Source organism: Tupaia chinensis, unplaced genomic scaffold (assembly GCF_000334495.1).
Source record: "Tupaia chinensis unplaced genomic scaffold, TupChi_1.0 Scaffold000320_2, whole genome shotgun sequence".
Taxonomy (NCBI): Eukaryota; Metazoa; Chordata; class Mammalia; order Scandentia; family Tupaiidae; genus Tupaia; species Tupaia belangeri.
The window spans coordinates 1,485,741-1,499,378 of NW_006159814.1; the positions used below are offsets into that span (position 1 = coordinate 1,485,741).

Consider the following 13,638-nt stretch of genomic DNA (forward strand, 5'->3'; position numbering starts at 1 on the left):
AACCACAATCTCCTTTCCTGCTTCCTGTCAGGATTTTGGGCACACATGCATATGTACCTGGCTTATTCAAGCCACTAAAGCTGGGATCCAAATCATATAGTTGACCATGTGGAATCCCCCTTAACCATTAGGCCACAGAGCTAGCCCCAAAATATTTCTTACATTAATAAAATTTCCTAACAGAAAGATTTATATGGAAAACGCAATATGATTTTTAAAAATTCCCTTATATATTCACATTCGCTAACTTTTCTTTCTTGTATGAATGTATGTATGTATTTTTGCCACAGGGTGCATGTGCTCACTGTAGAGAGACAGAGAGCAATTGAGAAGTCATGCCCCCTGCCAAGGGGATGGCCACACTGCAATCCCTTCTCCTCCATTCTCTTCCTGGGATCCTGGGTATGTATACACATGCGTCTGGTATGGTTTTCAAGCCACCAGGTCCAGGACATGAACCATGGTGAGCCATATGGGAATCCAGCACCTTAATCATCATGGCACCTGCTAGCCCCCACTAACGTTTTTAAGAATAAGATTGGAGGAACCATCAGATAGTGTAATGGCTACGTTGCTAGACTCCCATTTAGTCAACTGTGGTTCAAGTTCTGGACCTGGCAGCTTAAAACTCATGCTGGGTGCATGTGCATGCATGTGTACCCAAAACTCCAAGAGTGGAAGAGGGAGTATTACAACATGGACTTCCCCCACTGGGGATGATTTCTCACTTTCTGTCTCTCCAGCAAGCACATACACCTTATAGCAAAAATCTCTCTCCTAAAAAAAAAAAAAAAGAAGAGGAGGAGGAGACTGGAGATAACTGCACATGTAAAAAGTATTGGATTTATCATGCAAAACACTGACATACATATTAGAACACTTATATATGTATATTAGCACTTTAATCAGTACTCACCCCTAAAAAATGGCAATAAAAACAAAAAAAAGAAACCATTCTAAAACTGTGCCAATAAAGTACACAAATGGACAAGAATACTAATTAAGATACATTCTGGAGTGCTGTTTCCTAAGGTTATATATGTGAGACAAAAAAAAGGAAATAGAGGAATGTTATATACATATGGAGAAATAATACAAATGTAGAATAATAAAAGTGCATATAAGACCCAATGTAGGCAGTGTAATTGGTAACAAGCTGGACTACAGTGCTAGAGGCCACATAGCCAAATGCTGGTTGAGACCCCTTGTCTTGTTGACCTGAATCATACCAGTCATGCATGCATATGAACACCTCCAATCCTGAAGGACTTGAGGACTAGCAGAAAGGGACATGGCATAAGGAGACTCTATTAAGGATACTTCTCTCTTTCTCGTTCATGTGTGTGCATATATTTTCTATCATTAAATAAAAAATAAAGAAAACTTTTTTAAAAATGTGTAAGTGAAATTAGAATCCTCTAAAACAATGAGGCTTAAAGCCTAAAATAGTAAGACTGGGCCAGCCTGTGGCATGATGGTTAAAGTAGCTGGATCCCATATAGCCAACCACCTCTTGGAGTCCCAACAGCCTGAAAAACACACCAGGTACACATGCATATAAGTAAAAAATCCCAAAGGAAAAACAGAAGAGAAAGGATTGTGTCATGGTCATCCTCCCTGTGGGGTGTGGGAAGAGCATGCTATCTCTCTCCCTCTCTTTCTCTCTCTTTGTCAATTGTACATACCTTGTGGAAAAATTAAAAAAAGATGCCCTAAAATGACTCAATGTGTTTCTCTTTTTTTTATTTATTTAATTTGATTATTCTTTTTCTTTATTTTTTAGAGTGATTTTTGCTATAGGGCATATGTGTTTGCCAGAGAGACAAAGAGACAGAAAGCAAGAAATCACCCCTTAAGGGGGAAGGCCATACCACAATCCCTTCTCCTCCAGGCTCCACCTGGGATTTTGGGCATGCATGCACACATGCCCAGTATGAGTTTTTTAACTGCTGGGTATGGGACTCAAACCACAACTGACTACGTGGGAGTCCAGTGACATAACCATTATGTCATCTGCTGGTCTCAATATTGTTATTTTTAAATCCCCCAGAGAGAGAGAAGGAAAATGAAAAAGCAAGCTGCCAGGTCCGAGACTTGAATGCAGTTGATCATAGGAGAGTCTAGTGCCTTAACCACTACACCACCTGCTGGTCTCAGAATGTGTTTCTTTAATGGCAGTATTCTATGAATGCTATGTAGGAAGTTTAAGAAGTCTGAGAATAGGCTTTTTTGGAGGACCTAAGAACCTCTACAACTATACTTAAATTTAAAAGTTTATAGCTTTTGTCAGATTTTTAAACAGGTTTATGACCCAAAGTTTATTGAGAATCACAGCTTTAAAAACCCTTTTAATGACTGTTACTTAAGTTTATAATTACTGTTTAGAGATGACAAACAGTCATCTTGGAAAATTATGGAAAGCTATGGACTCTCTTCCAGAGAAATATACATAAAAATCTTGGGGCCAGCAGTTGGCATAATGGCTATGTCGCTGGACTCCCACATAGTCGACCGCAGTTCGAGTCCCAGACCCGGTGGCTTAAACTCACGCCGGGCGCATGTGCATGCGTGCCCAAGATCTCAAGAGGAGAATGGAGAAGAAGGGACTGTGGCGTGGCCATACCCCCTGGGGAGTGATTTCTCACTTTCACTTTCTGTCTCTCTGTAGCAAAAACCTCTCTAAAAAAAAAAAAAAAAGAAAGAAATATACATAAAAATCTTTACCTACAATTTTTTTTTTTTGAGAGGTTTTTGCTATAAGGCACGTGTGCTCGCCAGACAGAGACAGAGAGACAGAGACAGAAAGCAAGAAATCACCCCCCAGGGGGGATGGTCACGCTGCAATCCCTTCTCCTCCATTCTCCTCTCGGGATCTTGGGCATGCACACACATGCGCCCGGCGTGAGTTTTAAGCCACCGGGTCCGGGACGTGAACCGCGGTCAACTACGTGGGAGTCCAGCGACATAGCCATTAAGCTAACTGCTGGTTCCCACCTTTACCTACAATTTTGAGTGAGTCTACAAATCTCTAAATCCCAATCATGGATCAGAAAATATACTAGAATTTACTTCTTTAGGTTGTTTTCAATCATTAAACAATCTGATCCTCCTCACTCAGAGAATTAAAATAAAATACTAGATATTATGTAGACTTTCATTCTTAATAGGGAAAGGTTTTGGTACCACTTTATACTACTGAACATTTGGATAATCATAATGCTAATATCATATAGTATCTATTACCCTATACACTTGGTCATGTGGGAAATAAGAGTTTATAGGAGTTCTTTCAGGGAGGTTAGAAGATACAAGTATTAAATCATGTGGAAAAAAAAGTATTTACTGAAAACAAAACAGTCTCTATGGCACAGTCAGTAGTGTACTAAACTGCATAGCTGGAAGATCCTGTAGGTTTAGATGCCTAGTTGACCCAAAAACACACTGGGTATGCCCAAGATCCCTGACAAGCTAGAGGACTGTGGGAAGGAGACTACAGTGTCACAACTCTATTAAGAGTGCCCTCTCCCATTGTCTCTCACACATATACATGCTATCTCATCAATTAAAAAATAATAATTAAAATAATAATGTAAGCCCAGCTACAATGTCATACACTAGTAAGACACTTAGGTCTGTAGGCTGGGACCATATCTGAATTCAATTCCTGAACCAACTTAAAGGCTGGGTGCAGTGGCCTATACCTGTAAAAAACAACTCAGGGAGGCTGAAGCAGGGGTTCAAAACTTGAGGCTGGCCTAGGCAACATAGCAAAACCCTGTCTGAAAAGAAGCTGAGCATGATGGTGCATCCTCCCTCAGCTGTGAAGCTGAGACGGATGTATAAGAGAAAAGTCAGTCTTGAAAAAAAATGTAGCCATGGGGCCAGCAGATAGTGTAGTGGTTAAAGCATTGGACTCCCACATGGCCAACTGAGGTTTGGGCCCCAGACCTGGTGGCTTGCTTTCTCTCTTTCCTCTTCTCTCTCTCTCTCTCTCTCTCTCTCTCTCTCTCTCTGGAAAGCACATGTGCCCTACAGCAAATTTAATAATAATAATATTAAATAAATAATCCTTTAAAATATAAGTACTTGTTACTGATTTAAACTGTGATATAACAACGTTGGGAGGAATAAAATAGAGGACGTCAACAGTCTTATGTCTTCATTTTCTGTAACACAGAGTCATGAAATAATGTCTTTATTTTCATGCCCAATATAATGACATCCTAGTCAATGACTGACTGCATATACAACAGTAGTCCCATAAGATTATACCACATAGCTTTAGTGTGTAGGAGGCTGTTACACTATCTAGATTTGTGTAAGTATACTCAATGATGTTTGCACAATGAAATTACCTAATGAGAAATTTCTCAAAATGTATCCCAGTCTTTAAGTAATGCATGACTCCATAACTGATAAATTAAGATTTGCAAACTGAGTTATTGGTGGAGGAGACAAGGGGGGGAAACAGATGAAGTAGAAGACAATTATCTTTCACTATAAGCTTTGTACTCATATATGACATGTATTAGTTTGATTAAAATGTTTTTAAATCAAAGCACTAAGATAATACTTTGGCTTACTACATTAAAATCTTTTTAATTTGCACTTTGAGTCCTCTTAGCCAAGGTAGACAAACATTACAGTAAGTTTGCAATCTCTTCTCTGGTCATAGCTGACTGCCGGGATAGAGCCATCATTTACTATTCTTCTGATTTTGCAATTCATAAGTAAACAGGCTAGAAAAGCTGAAGACTCTCAAAAACAAGAGCCAATGGCTTGGAAAGTTACTAACGCATGGAAACAGAATAGATATTTATTATTGACAGCCACCTGTCTCTCTGCTCACTCCTTACTTTATGCCTTTTTGCTTTTTTCCTCTCTTAGTAGATTACTGTAAGAACAAGGGAAAGACAGTAATTCCAGGCAATAGATGTAGACAAAAATTATCTTACTCTGTTCCAGATCACATTCTACAAAGTTAATTATATGCAGTATTAAAATGCAAAGTTCAGGTTTTCTGGGATCAGGTAGGTGGTGTGGCTAAGGTGGCTGGATTCCACACAGCTGACTGCGAGGTTCTAGTCCTAGGCCAGTGACTTTAATAAAACACCCCGGGCGCAATCCCAAGAGACTAGAGGAGAAAGGATTGTTGCATGGCCATTCCCCTGGGGGATGCTTTCTACCTCCCATGCCCTCATCTCTCTACAGGGAACACATGAACATACAGCAAATTTTTTTTAAAAGTTAAGGATTTGGGGGCTAGCAGGTGACATGGTGGTTAACACACTGGACTCCCACATGGCTGACAAGGGTTTGAGTCCCAGCATCTGGTAGCTTGCTTTCTCACTTTCTCTCTCCCTCTCTCTCTCCCTCTCTCTCTCTCTCTCTCTGATGAGCACATGTGCCCTACAGCAAATAAACATACATACATAAATAAGTAATTTTTTTTAAGTTCAGCTTTAATCCTATGTACATACATGCTACAAATTAGACTAGAAAATAATAATTAAAATATTATCTTTGTTCCTTTCATAATACTAGTAAGAAAAAAACATAAAAATGGAAATTCTGAAATAATGGGACTTAATCCAAATGCCTCATATAAAACTGATTAAATTACCACAATACCCACAAATTACTTTTGTTGTTGTTTTTACTTTTTTTTTTTTCCACAAACAAGAGAGGTAAAGACAGAGAGAAAGATAGCATTCCCAAAAGGGTCTCCGATGCACAATCTACCCCAGTCTCAGCTAGATCCTGATCATAAGCATGTATGTGTCTAACACACTCAGGAAGGCCTCCAAAGCAAACCCAGAACTTTCCCACATGGATCAGCCTTGCAGAGTACCACACATTTAACCACTATACCACTGTCTAGCCCCTGTGCTAACAAGGTATTTTATTTACTTATTTCTAATAATTATTTTATTTAACTTTATTTATTTACATTTGACCAGAAAGAAACAGAGCGAGAGGGAAAGTGAGAAAGCAAGCCGCCAGGTATGGGACTCAAACCATGGTCGGCCATAGTCTAGTGGTTAAGGCAGCTGGAACCCACATGGCTAAACGTGCAGTTTGAGTCCTGAACCTGGTGGCTTGAAAACACGACTGTCACATTCACATGTGTGTCCAAATTACCAGAAGGAGAGAGGAATGAAAGAGAAGGGACTGCAGTATGATCATGATCCATGAAGGGTACTTTCTTACTTTCCCTCTCTCTTTGCCTCTCTCTGCAAGTGCACATGTCCTCTAGCAAATTTCTTTTAAAAACCAAAAGGGAAAAAAACTGTAAGATTATAGACGGGGCCAGCAGGTGGCATGGTGATCAAGGTACAGGACTGCCACACGACTGACCATGGTTCAAGTTCCAAACCTGATTTGCTTTTTCACTTTCCCTCTGTCTCTGTCTCTCTCTGGTAAATTAAAATATCAATAAAATTTAAATTAAAATTTTGTAAGAAAGAGATTATAGCCCTGTAACCTAGCCAGGACAAATCCCTCTTTTCCCTCTCCTTTCATATTATAGATCATGGTTATTCTCATTATCGTTTAATCAGTCAACCTAGTCAGAAACCTGAGAATCATTCTAGACTCTTGCCCCCCTCACTTTCTTACTCCTACATTCAATCTGTCCTGCAGATTTTCTCTTTCAAAACTAAAACTACTCTTCCTCCATAGACCCCAACATTCTTTAGACAGGCTACTTTTTTTTTTAAGGTTTTTGCTATAGGGCGCATGCGCTCACCAGAAAGAGAGAGAGAGAAAGAGACAGACAGACAGAAAGAAAGAAAGAAAGCAATAAATCACCGCCTGGGGGGAATGACCACATTGCAATCCCGTCTCCTTCATTCTTCTCCCAGGATCCTGGCACACACACACACATGCCCAGCGTGGGTTTAAGCAACCAGGTCTGGGACTCGAACCATGGTCAACTACATGGGAGTCCAGCAACATAGCTATTACACCAACTGCTGGTCCCAAGACAGGCTACTATTATCATTGCTCTGGACATTTACAATAATCCCCTTCCAAATCCAGCCTCCAGAGGTCCCCAACCTTCCTGGCACCAGGGATTAGACTTGTAGAGGACAATCCCTCCATGGGTGAGGCTATTTAGCATGGGGAGGTGGTCCTAGGATGATCTAAGTGCATCATATCCACCATACACCTCATTTCCACCACTACCACATTGCAATATACAACAGTCACACAATAGGGTTCATGCTCTCATGAGAATCCAACACTGATGTTGATCCAACAGGAGGCAGAACCCAGGCTGTAATGCAAGAGATGGAGAACAGCTGCAAACACAGATGAAGCCTTGCTTGTTCGCTCACCTCCCCCTTCCCTCACTGCACAGCCCAGAGGACCAGCACTGTCCTGTAACCTGGCCCCCTAAAGGCCACCAACAGGCACCAGTATGAACCCAGCAGAGTCTGGAGACCCCTGGTCTAAACCACTCCCACACAAATGGGAATGGCAGATACCAGATGGCAACCACAGTTCAAATCCCCAGCCCACTCAGCCTAAAACACACAAGGAATGCACGTAAACGTCCAAGATCTAAAGAAAGGATTGGCATAGTGACCAGACTCCATGGAGGGTAATATTTCTTTCTCTCTGTCTGTCTCTCTTCATGTCCGCTACCAAATTTAAAGGAAAAAAATAATATTTTGTAGAATGTTCAACAGTTGGAATTTGATGCTTTTATCAAGATTACACTGGGATTATGGGTTCTTCAAAGGAAGGCTACAGAGCTAAAATGCCATTTCATCACATCATGTAGTCTTTGTCATGGTCCTCCACTGTAAAGTTACTCTTCTCCCTATTTCTATACCATGTTTCTTTGAAAGGAAGTCACTATACACAGCCCACACTTAAGGAGGGGAAAGTTACACTCCACCTCCTTGAAGGTGGAATATCTACACAAATTATTTAAAATTCTTCTACACTGGAGATTGAGTGTGGACTAATTTTAACAGGGATCACACCCCTTCATTTTAATTAGAAATTGCTGATCACCAGTAGAAGGTGTAATGTTACATCACGGACTTCCACATAGTCGACCACAGTTCAAGTCCCAAACTCATGCTAGGGGGAACAAGCAGTTAGCGTAATGGCTGTGTCGCTGGACTCCTACGTAGTCGACCACAGTTTGCATCAGGGACCCAGTGGCTTAAAACTCACTCCGGGCGCGTGTGCGTGCATGCCCAAGATCCCGAGAGGAGAATGGAGGAGAAGGGATTGCAGCGTGGCCATCCCCCCATGGGGGGGGGTGATTTCTTGCTTTCTGTCTCTATGTCTCTGTCTGTCTGGCAAGCGCACGTGCCCTATAGTGAAAACCTCTCAAAAAAATAAATAAATAAAAAATAAAAAACTCATGCTAGGCACATGTGCATGCATGCCCAAAATCCTGAGAGCAGATGGAGAGGAGACTATAGAGTGGCCATCCCCCGGGGGGTGATTTCTTGCCTTCTCTCTGTCTCTGTCTCTCTGGCAAGCACACGTGTCCTGTAGTCAAAAAAAAAAAAAAAATCACTCTAAGGAAAAAATAAATAAATAAACTACTAATCACTTCAAAAAATAAGCAAGAATAAATAACATAGGGCCTCAAAAACAGCGCCTGTCTTTGAGTCAATCTTGCAAGATGAGCTAAGGAAAATTTACCCAGAACAGTCCCTGGTCCACTCTCCCTCCTGTCAACAACAGCAACTCAGAGCTATCTTTCTTTCTTTTCGTGGGGCAGGCAATCTTGGGAACACACAATATAACTACGAAGACCAGTTGTAGGCTGTTCTCTGTAGCACTTTAGTTATCTAAGAGATTACTGTGTTGTAAGCACTGAGATCCAGAGTTACTGGGATAAGTTTAAAATCAATCATTTTTATTAAGTCAGTAGACTCTCACCTGTGTATCACAGTATACAAGATTTCGGTGATATTCTTTCCCTAATGCTCAAACACTATTCTTTATTTCTCAGGCTGGTTGTTTTCCAAGAGGTTAAGGACATGGATGTTTTAAAGATAAGATCTTACTACCAGTTAAGCAGGCATTTGTGAACAGTGCCAAAAAAGCATTAAGTTCCAGAACAACTAATAGTGGTGCCTAATATAATCCCTGGCACATGGTAGTATTCAAACGTTTGCTGAATGATGAACAAATAAGTTCTAAGAAGTAGAGGGAACAAGCAGTTGTCTGCAATGGTATGTAGTATTCAAATAGCACTGGATCAATCTTTTTTTTTTTTGAGAGAGAGATTTTTTTGCTATAGGGCATGTGTGCTCGCCAGACAGACAGAGAGAGACATAGAGACAGAAAACGAGAAATCACCCCCCAGGAGGGATGGTCACGCCGCAATCCCTTCTCCTCCAGTCTCCTCTGGGGATCTTGGGCATGCACGCACACGCGCCCGGCGTGAGTTTTAAGCCACTGGGTCCGGGACGCGCACCACGGTCGACTACGTGGGAGTCCAGTGACATACCCATTACGCTGCTAGTTCCTAACACTGGATCAATCTTTAGGGCCTGTGTGCTTTGCAATCTTTCTTCAGAGACAGGCAACATTTTCCAAACAAATGAAAGCAGTTAAACTGCAGAGGCTGTACATATTAATGTTACTTAATGTAAAAAGACATTAGAGAAGCACTGCAACTCATACTAGACATTTAATAAATCCTTGCTAAATTAAGAGCAGCCCTACAGATAACAAGTAAAGCAGGTTAGCTAAGAAACCATAAAAGAAGTTAGTAAGAAAGTTGGGGGGGGGGTTTGACAGGTGGCGTGGTAGTTGGGGGCACTGGACTCCCACATGGCCAAGCACGGTTTGAGTCCCTGACTTGGCAGCTTGCTTTCTCACTTTCCTTGTCTCTCTCTGGTCAAATAAAAACAAACAAATAAGTAATAATGATGATCAATAAAATTAAATTTAAAAAAAATTTTAAGTTGTATAAGATCTTTTGAGCATGCTAAAAACTACCTAGTATATAATTTGAACCTACTTTGTTCAAAAAAGTCTTTGTTTACCTAGTACAGGAAGCTCAAAGTTGTGTTGAAAAGAATGAAGAAACAATCAAATGAAAAATCATCTGACTATGCTGAGACAAGGATATTAACAACATATTACATTTTGGGTATACAGCTGGATCCCCAAGAGTACTAAGTAATTCCCTAGCTCATCTCATTATTATGAACCACAGCAGCAGCATGACACAGTCTGAACCCAAACTAGCTGAGTTCAAATTCTAGGTCTAGCTGGAATGGCTACTGGCTTGAGAAGATTACTTTACTTTCTATGCCTCAGTTTCATCATCTGTAAAATGTAAAAAGAATCACAAATCCTACCTCATAAGGTTGTTATGAGAATTAAGAAAATATTTATAATGTATAAAATTAGTTCAATATCTAGGAAATCTAGTTCATTAAATTTGCCAAATAGCTACAGAAGCTTTCTTTATGTCACTATTTTAAAATAGCCATCTAAAATAATAAAACTACTATGATATTAAACACTAAGGACAAAAACCACGTCAAGGACAAACATCCTCTGTAAGAGAATGGGCTTTGAAAATTGATAATGGTTCTTCTTGATTCTTAACTGAATCAATACTTAAGAAAATATATTTAAATCAAGAATAAGGTATAGTTAGTCTCTTTTGGACATTTTTAGGTTTGTGAGATTTTAAATTCTTTCTCCACAGGTTTGTTAGATTTTATGTTTTAATTTTTTCTCCTGTGTTATGAATCTATTATGATATTTATTCTGAATATGTATTAAAAATATAGAATAAAAAGGTACTTCTTAGAAACATACATTATTTGTACCAAAGTTACAGGCAGGTTAATAACTATTTCATTCTACACTAAATTGTGCAATGATTATACCTAAATGCTATTTCAGAAAATTAAGAGAGCCATAGTTGTGTGGATGGGAGGAAAAAATAACACTTCACATGTGAAAACAACTGAATTCATAATAAAATGCATTTTAATACATCTACATGTATAGTTTCAATATAAAAGCACAGAGCTCTCTATTGCTAGAGGAGAAAAGTGCCCGGATCCTTTCAGGACTCTGGGTCTTTCGGGTGAGACACAAATCAAGGTGAGGGAAGAAGGAAGAAAATCCCTTGGATCCCTGCAGGATTAATTATTCAAAAAGTAAATAATAAAAAATAGAATACATGCAAAAATCTTGTGAAGAAGGTGAAGAAAAAAACCACAGAACATGCCCAAGGTAAAGAAAGACCGCCCTTTGGAAAATGTACCACAAGAGGCAGAAGGAAGCCCTCAGCCTTCTGAAGAAGGTATAAACCAGGAAACCAGAAGGAAACCTTACAGCAGGGCCAACTCAGCCCAGCCAGGGATTGAAAGAGGACACTCCCATTAGGTATTTTGACCCTGAAGAAATGATGAGAGGAGTAGACGAGTTGGAAAGGCTTAGGGAAGAGATAAGAAGAGTAAGAAACACATTCGTGATGATGTATTGGAAGCAAAGACATTCACGCAGCCATCCTTTATCCAGTGTGCTTTAGGCCTTGAGTTCTTTTTTGTCTGATACTAAAATCTGGCCCCTGCTTTCTTTCTGTTAGCATTTTCCAATGTATCTTTGACCTTAATTTTACTTTTAATCATCAAGTGGAATTTTGTTTTAGGTAGTTTCCTTGTTACCAGCAACTTGTTGGATTTTGGACTTTGGCCCATTTTCCAGGTCTATTTTTTCAATTGAGAAGTTTCACACCTATGCATGGAAATATATTCATTCCATAATGTAATGTAAAACATAATAGATTATGAAGCAACATATTTAGTATCAGCTCACATATGTAGGATAAAATTCCAAATTGTGTGTGTCTACATATATACATATTTCAAAAACTTAACCATGTTTAATTTCTGTGTGGTTTGAAGTTTCTTTTCCTCTTTTTTTTTTAACTTTCCACTTATGTATTTTTAAATGAACACAGATCACACACAAAAAGGGATTTTTTTAACAATTAAAATAATTTGCAACCAGGTTATAAGGGCAATGGGGGCACCTAACCTCTTGACGAAAGAACTATAAAAAAGAATTGTAAATCTCAAATTACCTCTGACTCTCTTAGCCAGAGGAATAAAACTGGCAATTATCACAGTTAAATAAATAAATAAATAAATAAAAGCACATATTTACTCAAAAGCATTCTGGACTGTGTGGGTTTTTTTTTTTTTTTTTTTTTTTTTTTTAGGGGTTTTTCTCATAGGGGGCGTGCGCTCGCCAGAGAGACAGCGAGAAATGGCCATGCTGCAATCCCTCCTCCTCTCAGGATCTTGGGCACGCACGCACACCCACCCAACATGAGTTTTAAGCCTCCGGGTCCGGGACTCAAACCGCGGTCGACTATGTGGGAGTCCAGTGACATAGCCATTATGCTAACTGCTGGTACCTGGACTGTGTTTTTCAACTAAGAACTATAAAAAATTTAACTGAAATAACTAAAACTGACACTGAAAAGATCTAACTAGCATTTCCAAAGTTTCATTTATGTACTACTGTCTTCTTCCTTCATGATCTCTCTCCACTGTCAATATACAGGTTCTACTTACAATTTCTATATCTTTTCCATTCAAATACTATCCAATAAACTTAAAATATATGTATTGTAAAAACTAGGGTTGTCAGAAGACAACCCTAAAAAATCCCTTCTGGTCCTTAGTAATGAAGCATCAACCATCCTTAACATTTTTTACAAACAAATCAGGTTATAAAATATATTTTGACAGCAGAGGGGTTTTACTTGTTCTATATCTGTCTAAAGATTGCCGTGCTACTAGGCAGTGTAATTTTTTTCTCTCTTTCCTTTTTCCCCTGCAGTGCTTCTAAGTATAGTGACAGCAGCATCAGGCTTTCCTAGTCTCAGCGCAAGCTCAGTGAAAATCTGGGAAATGTAAGTGGTAACATGAGAGACTGCTTTATTTGGCAGTGCTTTTAAAAAAAAAAAAAAGAAGAAGAAGAAGATAGGACAAATGGCAAAGTAGTGTTTGGACTGCAGGATGAACAATCAATAGGCAGAAAGCAAGATAGAGGCTTTCTCTGCTTTTGGATCGACAATCGACAGCTGAGAGACTATTTTTTGCTATGGTTGACTAAATATGGTCAGGGAAGAGAGAGGCACAAGAGAGCCTGTTTGCCTGGGAGTGCATGTTTCAAATGCTTAGCTGTCTATAAAGCTGTAACAGTTTAGCCTGTGATCACTGAGGGAAGAATATAAGTTAGCCTCTCTAGTGACCATGTGGAAGTCCTGACCTCGCTTGCAGACTTGACTTCTGGATATGACAAGGTAGCTCCACTACAGATCTACCATTTAATCCTGGAAACTAAAAACCAAACAATTCTCAAAGCCAAGAAAGAGGCAGAATATTTCCTGGGAAGTCAGAAGAACCCAATGTATTCTGGTGGGCAAAAGAAAACGGGGTAGATATTTATAGTTACTTGGGGGGAGTGAGGTGTATTTTGGGGTTTTTTTTTTTTTCTGCCTTTTTTAGATTATAAAACTAACTTCCTCTGCAACTTTTCCCCCTCTTCTGAAGCATTTCATCTGACAAGTATGCTAGTTGTTTTCTTGGCCATTGCAGCCACCTTCTTTGGTTGCTTAACTTT

At 39.5% G+C, this 13,638-nt stretch overlaps 1 protein-coding gene, 1 long non-coding RNA gene and 1 pseudogene across 2 annotated transcripts in view; 2 read left to right on the forward strand and 1 right to left on the reverse strand.

Moving 5' to 3' along the window:
- MIB1 (MIB E3 ubiquitin protein ligase 1) overlaps nt 1-13,638 on the reverse strand; it is a 155,381-nt gene that overhangs the window by 37,549 nt on the left and 104,194 nt on the right. The window lies entirely within an intron of this gene.
- Nucleotides 11,183-11,757, forward strand: LOC102496108 (transcription elongation factor A protein-like 8; annotated as a pseudogene).
- LOC102495594 (uncharacterized) overlaps nt 12,773-13,638 on the forward strand; it is a 3,244-nt gene continuing 2,378 nt past the window's right edge. Inside the window, exon 1 of the long non-coding RNA XR_335038.1 lies at nt 12,773-13,318. This is a non-coding gene — a long non-coding RNA (uncharacterized LOC102495594). The remainder of the gene's footprint in view (nt 13,319-13,638) is intronic.